This window comes from Capsicum annuum, chromosome 12 (genome assembly GCF_002878395.1).
Source record: "Capsicum annuum cultivar UCD-10X-F1 chromosome 12, UCD10Xv1.1, whole genome shotgun sequence".
Classification (NCBI taxonomy): domain Eukaryota; kingdom Viridiplantae; phylum Streptophyta; class Magnoliopsida; order Solanales; family Solanaceae; genus Capsicum; species Capsicum annuum.
The window spans coordinates 24,957,739-24,969,949 of NC_061122.1; positions in this window are offsets into that span (position 1 = coordinate 24,957,739).

The window sequence follows — 12,211 nt, forward strand, 5'->3', positions numbered from 1 at the left end:
CCCCCCCCCCCCCCCCTCCCACACACACACCAAATCCTCTAATTAAATTTATACAAAAAAATATTAATTATATAATTATAAAAAAATTATATTTTATATTTTTTATTATATTATTCATAATATAAAGATATTAGATTGTTAATTTTCCTCTATCCCACTTTCCTATCCTCATCTAATCAAATTTATATGAGTAACAATATCATGTAATTGCAGAAAAAATATGTTTCGTATTTTTCTTTATTATATTATTTACAATTTAAAATTTTCATATTGTCAGAAATAATTTTAATTTTTAGTCTATTGTTCCTTTATCTCTTTCATTTAAAATTTATAAATAGTAATATGTGTATTATTATTATTATAAAAACACTTCAATATAATTTTAAAATTATTTCAAATTAGTCTCTTCGCCTCCCCCCTCCCCCCCTCCCCCTCCCAAAAAAAAAAATCCTCAACATACATATTTTATTTTTATTTTAGTTACTTATAATTCTCTAATTTGAATTGAAATATTTTTTTGTGTGTGTTATACGCATAAGCAATTGAGTTTCTTCTCTCTTATTTTAAAACATAAAAACTAGAATAAATAAGTTATGTCAGGCATAACAAAATAAATAAATATGAATTTGCATTAAAAATTATAATAGATTATATTGTTATCTTAAATTGTTAGTGGCTTCTTGATAGCTTGCTACTTGGCTTAACCACATTAATAATATGATAATGTGAATTTTATTTTTTTTTCCCATTTAATATACTGTGAATTTGTTTCTTATACATCTATCAATACTTTTAATAGTTGCTAGTTTAGTATTAACACTACCGCTATTACCACTAATGCTTTCATAATGTATACATTTTACAATATCGTGAAATTAGTTAAATTTCTAGATAAAATTATTTGTGTAACCTAAAATGTACTTAAAATAAATAATAAACTCAAAAGTGGATAATAATTGAAGCTGCAACGCATTTATGAATTCTAACTTTTTATCTTGCAATCCATCATTGAACTATAATGGATGGAATTTTTCTAGAAATATAACTTTTTACGTAGCACTAATTTGCATTAAACATACATTTTATTTTACTCTCTCAAACTAAATTTTTCTATCAATATACAAATGAAATTAACTTGATAGAATAAGAACCAAGAAATTTAATTAATACGAAGCCTTAAATGTGAGTCCATCTACTTGATTCTCACTAATGCATCCAATAACAACTTGAATAAATTTCTCTATTTTTAATAGAATTTTTTGATGCACCACTCATCAATTTACCTCAACATTATAAAATATCATGTGACTTTTATCTTACCAATTTTATGCACAACTCTAAAATAAATAATATTTTTATATATATGTAAATAATTTCTAACGAAACTAAAAAAATATTTAAGATTATGTATAGTGATATTAGTCATTGCATAATATTTATAAAATTGGCTTCAAATTAATTATCATAACCACATTCTTTGTAAAGTATAACATAACATCAGACAAATTTAATATTTCAAGACGAAAATAATTTGGATATTAAATATTGTTGATTGATTCATCACAACTTAATTTTTTTATGTTGGATACATCCATCATAAATCTCTTTTTTCATTCTTAATATTGACAAGTGAATTTAAATGAAATACGTTTTCTGAATGATTGATTAATATAAAAAGTTGTTATCCTAAATTCAAGCATATAAGCAAGAACTTTGTAGTCTAATAAAATAATTTCAAATAAATTACTTTCGTAATATAACATTTAACACTCACATAGCTACTCCAATTCCTGCAATGAAAACAGAAAAAATATTTATATAAGATTGTAATATAAATATATACAAATGAATTTGACATAGATATAAAAATAAAAATGATGATTGATGACCCTTCGAGCTCTTAAATTATAGAGTAGTCATCACAGTAGAACATGATTGTTGAATTTTTTTACAATTTTAAGAAAGAACAAAAGAAAATATACCCTCCACAAAGTCAATATATTTGCCCTTCTACATCCCATGCCATCCAACTCTTCTCTTTTAAGTTAAATTCTCTCATTTTTATCAATTGAGCACAAAGACATTAAATAAATGGGGATCTCTGTTAATTATAATAGTCTTGTTTGCATGATTTTATTTCCTGTCTGCTATATGCTATAACAATCTATTGCTTCCAAAGCTACCTTTAATGTCACTTCTAATGACATAGATGAAACATGCAGTTACATGAATAATGTGTAGGTCACCGACCTTCACCGTAGTCTGCTAGGATCTCTACAACACTGGAACCGGTTGTGGTGCATGCATGTTATTAGGTAATGAAACATGCAGCAGGGTGAAAATGTACAGTATATAGTTACAGTGGAGCAAAACTAGTGGTGACTGACAATAGAGAAGGAAAAATGCAATAAATAAAAGTTTATAGTGTGTGTTCACTCAGGGGAAGTTAAATCTTCGACAGAGAACGTGGTTAGAATTATTGAAGGATTATGATATGAGTATGTTGTATCATTCGGGTAAGGCCAATATAGTGGCAGACGTCCTTAGTATATTGTCCATGGGAAGTGTTGCTCATGTGGAGGGTGATAAGAGGGAGTTAGTTTGGGAAGTTCACCGGTTAGATAGATTAGGTGTGATGTTGGTTGATTCATCTAAAGAGAATGTTTGGGTCTAGAGTAGTTCTGAATCTTCTCTAGTTTCGTAAAAATAAAAGCAGGATAAGGATCCTAGTTTAATCAAACGAAAGGGTTTAGTTAAAGATCAAAGGGTAGAGATTTTCTCCCAAGGGGGAGATGGTGTGTTGAGGTACCAGAGTAGATTGTGTGCCCCAGGAGTTGATGATTTGAGACAATGAATTATGGTGAAAGTACATGGTGCGCCTTATTCCAACCATTTGGGAGACACTAAGATATACTGTGATTTGTGTGAAGTCTATTGGTGGAGTGGTATGAAGAAGGATATTGCAGAGTTTATAGCTAAGTGTTCAATTTGTCAATAGGTTAAAGTAGAGTACCAAAGACCTAGTGGCACATTGCAAAAGTTTGGTATTCCCACTTGGAAGTGGGAAGAGGTGAATATGGACTTTGTGACTGGATTACCTCATTCGCGTCGTCAGCATGATTCGATTTGGGTTATTGTAGATAGATTGACTAAGTCAGATCATTTCTTACCAAATCACACATCCTACACAGCTGAAGATTATGCTAAGTTGTATATCAAAGAGTTAGTCAGATTACATGGAGTTTCTTTATCTATCATCTCAGATAGGGGCACTCAGTTTACCTCTCAGTTTTGGAAAGCCTTTCAGAAGAGTCTTGGTACCCAAGTTCATCTCTGTTCAGCCTTTCATCCGCAGATAGATGGTCAGGCAGAAAGGACCATTCAGACTTTACATGATATATTGAGGGCTTGTGTTCTTGATTTAAAAGGTAGTTGGGATGAGCATTTTTCATTGATTGAGATCGCTTATAATAACATTTACCATGCTACTATTTAGATGGCCTCGTTTGAGGCTCTTTATGGGCGGAGATGTAGATCACCAATCAGTTAGTTTGAAGTGGGTGAAGCTGTTTTTATTGGGCCATATATGGTGTTTAACACCATGGAGAAAGTCCAGTTGATTCGAGAGAGATTGAAAGCATCCCAGAGTCATCAAAAATCTTATGCAGATGTAAGGAGAAAAAAATCTTAAGTTTGACGTTGATGACCTTGTGTATTTAAAAGTTTCACCCATGAAGTGGGTGAAGAGATTTGGCAAAAAGGGAAAGCTTAGTCCCCGCTATGTAGGCCCCTACTAGATTTTAAGTCGTATTGGGAAGGTAAAGAATGAGCTAGAGCTACCCGCAGACTTATCCTTAGTTCATCCAGTGTTTCATGTATCCTTATTGAAGAAGTGCATGAACGATTCAGCTGTTGTAGTCCCTCAAGAAAGTACAGGTATTCAGAACAACCCCTCATATAAAGAAGTTCCAATAGAGATTCTTGATCATCAGATTCGTAGACTAAGGAACAAAAAAGTTCCCTTGGTCAAAGTTCTATGGAGAAATCAGTCTGTTGAGGGCGCTACTTGGAAAGCAGAAGCAGACATGCATCCAGGAACTCAGATTCAGCCAAAGTTAACAATCTTTCTTAGTCAAGCTCTTTTCCAGTCTCAGATTCAGCTATATAGTATCTTCATGTAAATTCATGCACTCATAGATTAGCTCAAGCGTTCAGTATGTTCTAGATTCAGTCATGCAGTTTTTTTAAGTTGTGCATGTCAGCACATAGCTTCAGATTCCTCTGTATTTTTTGTTTAGCCAGCCACACTCGAGGATGAATGTTCCCAAAGGGGAGATAATGTAATAACCCGCACTTTTTTCTAGCTCAATCCAACTCCTAGAATGTCAAAGGTTAGCTTCAAAAATGAATAACCTTTTATACATATAGAATTTTCTAGTTCTATACCCTCCAGTGTGTAGAAAATTAAATTAACTTTCTAACGATATCAATTTCACCTTAATTCGATTCTCAATTGAGAAGTTATGGCATTTTTAGTAAAATAGTATGCTATTTAGACAAGAACCATGTTGCTGTGAAGGAGAAATTCGCAATTGTCAAAATCTAGTAGACTGCCTCGATTGGCCCGCATCATATTGAAGTCCCTGTTCCCGTTTGTCAATTTTCAGTGGCTTACCGCGATGGCCCCGTATCATGGTGATGACCAAAATGGGGTTTGGGCCTTTTTTAATAGCCCAATACGATAGCCCCACGTCGCGTTGATGGGCAAAACCGGGCTCGTCCTTTTTCCAGTGAGCCACCGCGATAGTGACGCGTCTTGGTGGCATGCCAAATCAAAAATTTAATTTCTTTTCCAGTTTTGATTAAAATTTTAAAAGGGCAATTTAGTCAATTTTCAAGCCCCCAATTTGTCAAAAATAAGGAATTAAACCTATTCTAAGCACTTTATACATATTTTCATCAATTTTTTCTAAAATAAAACCCTTGATCTCAAAGCTTTCTCCCCAAGAAATCAAATTTTCCTCCATTCTACTTCTAAGATAACTCAAGATTAAGGATTCCCAATTCAAGAACTTCAAGAGTTCATCCTCAAAAGCTCAAATAGGAATTCAAGAGCAAGACTTTTATTTAATTACATCAATTAAGGTATGTGGGATTTAAGAACAAGGATATTCTTTAATCTTTGTGCCCAAAACTAGTTTTCAATTACAAATTTACATGATTTTGTATGAATATACATGGGTTTCAAATTAGGGTTCATACCCATTGTTGTTATTTGCAAGATTATGAGATTTCAAGTGATTTAGAAGTTGAATTACATGTCTATCTTCGTATTTTCATATGTATTGCAGTAAATTCTAAATTTTGGGTTGAATTTTCAATATTTACATTATCAAGCATGAACATTATGATGTTTTAACATGAATTTGCTGCATGGGTCATTAAGCCCTAATTGGATATTGCTATTTCAAGTTTGATTGTGCTATAAGCACCCTATAACTAGACTATTTTTAGATTTTTGATAAAGATTTAATCTTTTGAATTCAACTTAGATATAAAATCCACTTTATAGTTTTAACAATTCAACTTAGCAATTATATAGTTGGTTTTCATAATAAACCATTAGATTATTAAAATGGATTTCCAACAGAATGAGCATACAGATTAAAGAGAATAGTATTTAACACCGAGTTGGGTATGTTCTCATGCCCCAGAACTACAAGACAACGTAAGTTCAGATTATCAAATTATTTCCATTTCTATATGGATGACAGATACAGATGTGATCACTTAGATTGGGTTATACTCCTAGGCAAGGGTATGACACCTCTCCCCAACGTGAGGTTTTCCCATAAGGGAACTACAAGTTGGATTCCATGATAGCTCATATGTTTTATGTCGGTTAGAAGAACCTCCCTATTAGTAAAGACTTTCAGAATAGTTTTAAAAGTATTTCCCTACTAGTAAAAGTAAATAAATAGCTTTTGAGTAAATCTCTGTAGTAATTTCAGAACAGAATAATCCTAACATAAAAGCTCTTAGAAACCAAGTGTAAGGGACCACAACTTTACTCAGATATTTCTTTATAGAAAGACATTAGCTACAGACTTCAGCTTTCAGATTTCAAAAATAAAAGTGAGTTCTTTCTACACTTAGACAACATGATTTACAGAAAAAAATGCTAGAACTACTTTTAGAACTAAATGTTATGACTCACTAGATTTATAATGTATGATTTACTACTCATGATTATGATTCTAAGTTTTCAGATATTCCAGCTTATGTGAGTCATTTATATTTAACATGCATTATTTCATAAATTGTGATGACGTTGAGATATTGTTTTACTTATGCATTCACCCCTATATACTCAGTACATTTTCAAACTACTAATCCACATATACGTATATGTGCTAGATTGTCTTAAAATGTTGGTTCAGGTGCTCAGTTTCAGTAGCGTGAGTGATTTCGAGCATCTCCTTCTACATCCCAACAGTTAGTGAATCCTCATAGTTTGGGGACTCAGTCTTTAAATTTTTCAGCTTATTAGTATAGATGATTCAGACAGTTCGAGTCAGCTGGGGTTTGTCCTAGTGACTCTCTAATTATTAGTAGTAGAGGCTTCTCAGACTACTAGATATGATTTTAGATGATTCATTATTGATTATTCAGATTATTGAGTCTAGTATATTTCATAGATTAAATTCAGATACTCTCAGTTAACTCAGACAGATTTCCGCATTTAGTACCATTTTTATATCTATATTTCCTCTATTATGAGATTCAGACATAGTAGAAGGCAGACAAGGTTAGCTTAAGGCTACTCGGTTTTGAGCACCATGTGACATCTCGGGACTAGGGTTCGGGGTGTTATAAACTTGGTATAAGAGACAAAGGTTTGTAAGAGTCCTAGGGAGTTAGACAACTCGTGTTACGTAGAGTCTTAATCATGGGTGTGAAGCACGCCACGTTTATGAGCAACAGGATATGGGATGTTCTTAGGAAACCATCTTTTTCTTTCATGATCTATCGTGCTTATAGTATCTCTTTTTGCTTTTCACTCGTGCTTTTATGTGACAGTTGAATATGCCTCCTCGTCGAGCTAATACCCGTAGAAACCCTCTGAATGAGAATGTATCCCATGCTGAATTTTAGGCGGCCTTTTAGGCGTTGGCCTAGGCAGTGACTACTAATGTCCAGGGCAACCATCAAGCGACAGTCCCACTTTAGTAGAATGGTGATTTAGCAGCAGCCGAAATCTGAGACTTCATGAGAATGAATCCGTATGAGTTCTTTGGGTCAAAAGTGGGTGAGGACCCATCATTTTATTTAGATAAGGTAAAGAAGATCACCCAGATTATGAAAGTTTCTGAAGAACAGAGTGTGGAGTTAGTATCTGATAGATTGAAAGATGTAACGTATGATTGGGTAGTTATATGGAAGAATGGTAGAGGTGAGAATACAGTTCCTACAAGTTGGAAAGTATTTTAGAATGCATTTCTAGATAGGTTCTTTCCTCATGAAATGAGAGAAGCTAAGATAGAGAAGTTTGTGAACCTGAGGCAGGGCTCATGACAGTGAAGGAGTACTACCTTAAGTTCAATAAATTGTCAAAGTATGCCCCTGATACGATGGCTGATCCTAGGGAAATTATGAGTAAGTTTGTTACTGGAGTATTTGGATTAGTAGTCAAGGAGTGTAGGACTGCCATGCTTATTGGGGACATGGATATTGCTTGGTTGATGATTTATGCCCAGCAGATAGAGGCAGAGAAGTTGAATGGAAGAGAGAGGGGAAATAAGAAGGCTAGAATTGGCAGTTTTAGTATGGCTAGACTAGGTTTGGAGGGGGAAATCGTTCGCAATTTTAGAATCATTCATCCATACCATCCTCATCTTCAGCTAGTGCTTCTGCTCCTAGATCTAGGCAGGAGCAGTGGGGTAAGTCTTCTATGTTTAGATCTCAGAATAGTGTGAGTGGAAAGCCCAGCTATCCTCTATGTGGTAAGTGTGGTAAGAATTATCCTGGTGAGTACTTGTTGGACAAGAAGCGTTGTTATGGTTGTGGTAAGTTTGGAAATAGAATCAAAGAGTGTACGCATGCTAAGTAGGGAAACAGGGATGTTCGTCCCCAGACTCAGGCTACTAGTGCACCAACTTCTCTAGGTCACCCAGTCCCTCCTCAAGGAGCATCATCCAGTACCGGTGGCGGTCAGTGCCCCAATTGATTTTATGCTATACCATCCCATTAGGAGCAGGAGGATTCTCCAGATATTATTACTAGTATGCTTCTTATCTTTCTTCTTGATGTTTATGTGTTGTTGGACTGGGGGTCAAGTTTTTATTATGTGACCCCATTAGTTGCGGTAAATTTTAAAATAGGTCCTGAAAAGATTCTTGAGCCTTTCTTGGTTTCTATCCAAGTGGGTGAGTTAGTTGTTGCCAAACAGATCTATAGAAAGTATCCTATCATTGTCCTTCAAAAATCATATTAGCAAACATAATAGAGTTAGATATGGTCGACTTTGACCTTATTCTTGGTATGGATTGAATCCATTCTTGTTATGCATCCATTGATTGTCGCACCCTAGTGGTGAAGTTTTGGTTTCCAGATGAGCCATTCTTTTAGTGGAAAGGACATTTAGTATCTCCCAAGAGTCATTTCATATCCTACCTTAAAGCTAAAAAGTTGATATCGAAAGGGTGTATCTACTATCTCTTTCGAGCCAAGGATACTAAGTCTGAAACTCCAACAGTTAAGTCAGTCAGTATAGTCAATGAGTTTCCTGATGTCTTTCCCAAAGATTCCTAGGGGTACCTCCCAATAAGAAAGTAGAATTAGGTATAGACCTTCTTCCAGATACTCAGCCTATCTCTATTCTACCATATCATATGGCTCCAGCCGAGCTTAAAGTGTTAAAAGAACAACTCAAAGATATTTTAGATAAAGGTTTCATTAGGCCCAGTATTTCTTCATGGAACGCTCCCGTTCTATTTGTGCAAAAGAAAGATGGTTCTTTACGAATGTGTATTGACTATCATCAGCTGAATAAAGTAATAGTCAAAAACAAATATCCTCTTTCTAGAATCAATGATTTATCCGATCAACTCCAAGGTGCAAGTTACTTCTCAAAAATATACCTTAGATCTGGCTATCACAGCTTAGAGTAAAGGAATGTGATATTTCAAAGACAACTTTGAACCCATTATGGTCATTTCGAGTTTCTTGTCATGTCTTTTAGACTAAAAAATGCCCCCGCAGCCTTCATGGACTTGATGAATAGAGTGTTCAAACAGTATCTGAACATATTTTTATCAATGATATTCTTGTCTACACTCGTAGTGAGTATGATCATGCAGACTATCTTAGAATTGTGCTGAAAACTCTTAGGGATCACCAGTTGTTTGCCAAATTCAGTAAATGTGAATTTTAGCTAAGATTAGTAGCTTTCCTCGATTATATTATTTCCAGTGATGGTATTAGGGTAGATCTCCAAAAGACAGAAGCAGTAAGAAACTAGCCTAGATCTATTTCTCCGTCAGATATTAGAAGTTTATTAGGTTTAGCTAGCTATTATAGACCTTTCATTAAGGGTTTCTCATCTATTGCGTCTCCTATGTCTAGATTAACTAAGAAGAAAGTTAAGTTTCAGTGGTTAGATTCTTGAGAGAAGAGTTTTTAGGAGTTGAAGACTCGACTCACTTCAGCCTCAGTTTTAGCATTACCTGATGGTACAAATCAATTAGTTGTGTATTGTGATGCCTCTAGACTTGGTTTGGGTTATGTGTTGATGCAGAGAGGTAAAGTCATAGCCTATGCCTTTAGACAGCCCATGCCTCACAAAAAGAACTACCCTACCCATAATCTTGAGTTAGTTGTTGTATTTGCATTGAAAATCTAGAGGCACTATCTTTATGGGGTGCATGTTAATGTGTTTATGGATTACAAAAGTATGTAGTATGTGTTCACTCAGGGGGATTTAAATCTTCGGCAGAGAAGGTGGTTAGAATTTTTAAAGGATTATGATATGAGTGTGTTGTATCATCTGGGCAAGGCTAATGTAGTGACAGACGCCCTTAGTAGATTGTCCTTGGGCAGTATTTCTCATGTGGAGGGTGATAAGAGAAAGTTAGTTTGGGAAGTTTACCAGTTAGTTAGATTGGGTGTGAGGTTGGTTGATTCAGCTAAAGGGAATGTTTGGGTCCAAAGTAGTTCTGAATCTTCTCTAGTTTTGTAAGTGAAAGAAAAGCAGGATAAGGATCCTAGTTTGGTCAAACTGAAAGGTTCAGTTAAAGACCAAAAGGTAGAGGTTTTCTCCCAAGGGGAAGATGGTGTGTTGAGGAACCAGAGTAGATTGTGTGTGCCAGGTGTTGATGATTTGAGGCAGCAAATTATGGAAGAAGTGCATGGTGCATGTTATTCCATCTATTCGGGATCCACTAAGATGTACCACGAAATGCGTGAAGTCTATTGGTGGAGTGGTATGAAGAAGGGTATTGTAGAGTTCATAGCTAAGTGTTTAGTTTATCAATAGGTTAAATTAGAGCACCAAAGACCTGGTGAGACATTACAGGAGCTTGGTATTCCCACTTGGAAGTGGGAAGAGGTGAATATGGACTTTGTAACCGGATTACCTTATTCGCGTCGTCATCATGATTCAATTTGGGTTATTATAGACAGATTGACTAAGTCAGCTCATTTCTTGCCAGTTCGCACATCCTACACAGATGAAGATTATGCTAATTTGTGTATCAGAGAGTTAGTTAGATTATGTCGAGTTCTTTCATCTATCATCTCAGATAGGGGTACTCAGTTTACCTCTTAATTTTGGAAAGCCTTTCAGAAGGGTCTTGGTACCCAAGTTCATCTCAGTTCAACCTTTTATCCGCAAATAGATGGTCAGGCAGAGAGGACTATTCAAACCTTAGAGGATATGTTAAGGGCTTGTGTTCTTGATTTATAAGGTAGTTAGGATGAGCATTTTTCATTGATTGAGTTCACCTATAATAACAGTAACCATGCTAGTATTCAGATGGCCCCGTTCAAGGCTCTTTATGTGCAGAGATGTAGATCACCAGTCGATTGGTTCAAAGTGGGTGAAGCCAATTTGATTGGGCCAGATATGGTGTTTGAAGCCATGGAGAAAGTCTAGTTGATTCTAGAGAGATTTAAGGCAACCCAGAGTCGTCAGAAATTTTATGCAAATGTAAGGAGAAAAGATCTTGAGTTTGAGGTTGATGACCTTGTGTATTTGAAAGTTTAACCCATGAAGGGGGTGAAGATATTTGGCAAAAATGGGAAGCTTAGTCCCCGCTATATAGGCCCCTACCGGATTTTGAGTCGTGTTGGGAAGGTAGAGTATGAGCTTGAGCTACCCGCAGACTTATCCTCAGTTCATCCAGTGTTCCTTGTATCCTTATTGAAGAAGTGCATGGACGATTCAGCTGTTGCAGTCCCTCTAGAAAGTACAGATATTCAAAACAACCTCTCATATGAAGAAGTTCCAATAGAGATTCTTGATCATCAAATTCATATACTAAGGAACAAAGAAGTTCCCTTGGTCAAAGTTCTATGGTGAAATCAGTCCGTTGAGGGAGCTACTTGGGAAGCAGAAGCAGACATGCGTACCGAGTATCCTCATCTTTTCTCCAGGAACTCAGATTCAACCGAAGGTAACAATCTTTCTTAGTCAAGCTCTTTTCTAGTTTCAGATTCAGCTAAATAGTATCTTCATGTAAATTTATGCACTCACAGATTAGCTCAGTCGTTCTATATGTTCTAGATTCAGTCATGCAGTTTGTTTAAGTTGTGCATGTCAGCACATAGCCTCAGATTCCTTTGTATTTTCAGTTTTGTCAACCACATTCGAGGACGAATGTTCCCAAAGAAGAGATAATATAATACCCCACACTTTTTTCTAGCTCAATCTAGCTCCTAGAATGTCAAGGGTTAACTTCAAAAATAAATAACCTTTGATACATATAGAATTTTCTAGTTCTAGACCCTCCAATGTGTGGAAAATTGAATTAGCTTTCCAATGATACCAATTTCACCTCAATCCGATTCTCGGTTGACAAGTTATGGCATTTTTAGTAAAACAGTATGCCATTTAGACAAGCACCACATCGCGACGAAGGAGAAATTCGCAATTGTCAAAATTTAGTGGACCACCTCGATTGGCCCGCATCACATAGAAGTCCCAGTTCCCTTT